The 3,827-nt window shown below is 35.0% G+C and overlaps 1 long non-coding RNA gene across 1 annotated transcript; it reads right to left on the minus strand.

Annotated features, from left to right (window-relative positions):
• Window positions 1-1,454: 1,454 nt before the first annotated feature.
• LOC122283017 lies at window positions 1,455-2,643 on the minus strand. Its single transcript, XR_006230516.1, has 2 exons — window positions 2,485-2,643; window positions 1,455-1,625 (listed from the first exon to the last, which is right to left on the minus strand). It is a non-coding gene; the product is annotated as an uncharacterized LOC122283017 (long non-coding RNA).
• Between the last annotated feature and the right edge of the window lie 1,184 nt (window positions 2,644-3,827).

Here is a 3,827-nt window from a genome sequence, read left to right on the forward strand (position 1 = left end):
TGAGCTATTTTAGCATTGTGGCTTACTATTTGTTCTATTGCATTTGCCTTTACTTGCTAACCATTTTGAACTACTCGGGTGGGGCAACTCATAAGGTAGTGGCCATTGAAAGGCATTCAACCTGCACCAAGCCTCCATAATCGAATCTGGAACAAGGTTAGGGATAAGCTTGGCGGTTATGGCTAACCACCCAAGCCACACCCCCCAAACCTTAGTCACCTGTCTAGCCACAACTGCATCGCCCACACTATAAACTGCCTAACCACCTATTCAGCCAACCCACATGACCGCTCATAGTCACGTGTGCTTCACAATTAGGCGCACGTGTGCTTCACTCGATCACCTCAGCCCACTTAACCACCTTATCCCACTCAACTGCCTTATCTCATTCAATCGCTTTAGCCCACTCAACCGCTGCACATGCATGCACGCATGCATGGCTGCTAGCATTGCGCCCAATAACACCCTTTGAACACTCATACGAGTTCAACCAATACCATTCATAGCCATCACAGTAAAGCAAGTGGCAGATTACTTCAGTCATCCAGGCACAAGAAGGGGCGAGGCTGCTTGGTGTCTAGGGTCTTGACCGAGGACCCTATCACCTTCAAAGCTGCTGACTTTGTTTGTTTGGCATCCATATACAAACAATCCCAGCAAGATGATGGATCCTTCTACTTTTTCCTTTTGAGGATTATTGCTTGCTTGCTTCCTTTGGATTTGATGGGATGGCTTCCCTCCACCATTCCTCTCGGTAGACTTTGCTTGTTTTTCATTTCCCACTCTCAATAATAGAAAATAAAGGGACATCCATCTAGAAAATAAAGGGACGTCCATCATCAAAAACTTTTTGCAGAAATCGGTTTGTTATCTCTCAATCTCACAAAATTTAAAACCCAACCCCCCCCCCCCCCCAAAAAAAACACTTTTAGGTACATTATTCATTATCATCACAACTCAAGAGTAATACTACTCATCATCTTAACTATCATCTTTTTATAATGTAGTATTAGATGATTAGAGATTATTTATTATACTTCAATTGTAAACCTATCATCTAATACCATATGATCACGAGATGATGAGATAATGATGAATAAATTTTTTCTATCATCAATACCTATATAGAGTCTCCACTAGGGGTGTCCAGATTGAATCCAAATTTTTAAAAGCAGGCGGATATCCACCCAAATAGACTCGGTTAAAATCCGAATAGATATCCGAATTTCGGTCGACTTAAAAACCGGATATTCGGATTGTAACCAAATACTCATATTTTATATCCGATTAATTATTATTTTTTATTTTTTTCTTAACATTTTTTAAAAGAAAATTTTTTATAGCCTTTGTGTTCATTATTTTTTTATATAATAAACATTATTATAGGCATTTTAAAAATTTTATTGCCCTTTCAAATTTTTATAAAACAAAATAAATAATAATAAACATCAACATACACAATACTACTATGTATTAAATTGTTAATTTATGTCACAATACAAAACATCAATTTTACAAACAACAAATCTATGAGTTTTACACTTCAACAAATGGCATTTTTGCTTGCTCACATCAAATAATTGAACTGATTTCAGCAAGAACTCCTCTGCTCTTGTTCCACGCATCTAACAAAGCAATTAACCATGTTAAATTAAAAATTGAATCAAAACAATATCGATTTATCAATTTAAAATCATGTGAAGTTTTAAGAATTAAACTGAAGAAACTTTCTATGGTTTCCTTACCTATTAATCCTCGATAGGATATTATTATTAGTCGAAAAAATGAAAGGCAATTAAAATATTTTAAAATGTTAATCGTTAACATTTTCTTTTCATATACCTATTTTTTTTATACTTTTTCCATTTTGCAATTGTCTTTTGTATACCCTATAAAACCGTTGAAAAAGTTGTCCTCAATAAACTAAATACAGTGAATATAAAGCAAAACCATCGTAATATTTTCTGAGGCTAACATCCTCATAAGCCTCAGAAATTTATGTTGGATATAAAACATCATTTTAAGGACTGTTGCCATCATTAACCTTTTGTTTCAAACCCAGCAAATATATATGCCGAAGAAATATCTTCCTTAGGTGGTATTTACTATTTATCCTAAGCTTCGAAGATTTACCCCTGCTCTGTACTATAGGCTCATCAGTTGGTTTCTTAGCCCCAATTACTCAAGTTAGTCAAAAGTATTTGTGCGAGGAACTTCTAACATGTACACAAGGGTGAGACAAAATTCACATGACCATTATGGAAATCATCACCAATAATATGAGGAAGTCATGCCTGAAGATTAAGAACTACGTAAACTAGCTCTGTGCTCTTGATAAGAAATTGACTGCTTATTCTTTAGAACAGTCATCTATGGATATCTAGACCCAACAACAAAGAGTCTATCCCAATATACCACCATAACCAAAGGACTGAAATTGCAAATGGGAATTGAGAGAGAGAGAGAGAGAGAGAGAGAGAGTACTAGAATCGAATGGAGATGAAGACGAAGCAAGGTGAAGATGAACGAAGATGAAAAACAACGACGACCGGCGGAGCTTACGAAGAACAGTTAAGGTTTGAGGAAAAGGGAAAAAAGTTATGGTCGGATGATCGGTTTCAACCAATTTTGAGAGTTATTAAACCTGACTTTTACGTTAACCCAATTAACCCGATTTTTTTTGGGCAGGTCCAATCGGGTCTTTCAGTCGGATCAGGTCCAATGCCCTTTTGCACAGGTCTTGGCAAGTCATAAGCCTGAACAAATAAACATAGAACTGACTAGACCGACTGGAATTGGCCAGGCCGATTCTTTACTTGCAATGCCCTCCTTTAATTAGGAATATCGTGTACATACGTAAATAAAGCCAAGCAAGATATTTGCATAAATAATAAAATAATTGGTCATCTTATAGAAGAGTTGATAAAATAAAACGATGTCTTGAAATAAAACATAATCAAATTTTCCAAATGACTATACCAAAGGAAATGATGGTAAAATCAAGTAGAAAGCCTATAACTAAGTTCATCAGTCTGATTTTTCTATGTCTGGCCTGCCTGCTAGTGCTCATCATCATCTTCACTTGTATGATTAAAAATAAGAAATAAAACTAAAACAAGTCGAAGATTTTTCATCACAACTTAAATATAAATATAAGATTTTTCATAAAACTTTTAATGCTTGAGAGAATAAAAAAATAATAGTTCATACTTATGCTTATATTATACATGATTTATCTTAATTTATCTGAATTAGTTAACTGATCAATATACTTAATTATATATGCAAAATAGTGCACCGGTCTCACATTTTGACCGCAAAACGACAGTGGAGAAAATAAGGAAAATATATGAAAATTTTTTTTTTTTTTTTTTGAAAGGACATAGGTGCTGGCTACTCATGTTGATGGGTTGAAAGTTTGAGAGTGAGAGAGGAATCCCAAGGCGGCTGTCCCAGTCTTCACATAGTTATCTGCTTAGATGATCTTCCTTCTCATGATTTCATGCAGCACAAACGGCCTCCTTTTCATGCGAAATGCCTCTGCAGATCCTCCAATATTTCCTCATCCGGAATGAATCGATTTGTGCATTAAAAAAAAAAAAAAAAAAAAAGACCTCTTCCAGGGATTAATTTTCTACCCTGATATGTATGTCTTATGCATTTGTATATATTAAATAACCGGATTCGATTTTATCTTATATGCTCGGATTCAATTCGGATAGATAACTGTTTAAATTCATCAAATTTTTGAGTTCTAAATCAGAATAAAAAAATAAAATAAAATCTGACCTAATTGCACACCCTATGATCTCCACAAAGCACCACAT

The sequence above is a fragment of the Carya illinoinensis genome, chromosome 11 (assembly GCF_018687715.1).
Source record: "Carya illinoinensis cultivar Pawnee chromosome 11, C.illinoinensisPawnee_v1, whole genome shotgun sequence".
NCBI classification, from domain to species: Eukaryota; Viridiplantae; Streptophyta; class Magnoliopsida; order Fagales; family Juglandaceae; genus Carya; species Carya illinoinensis.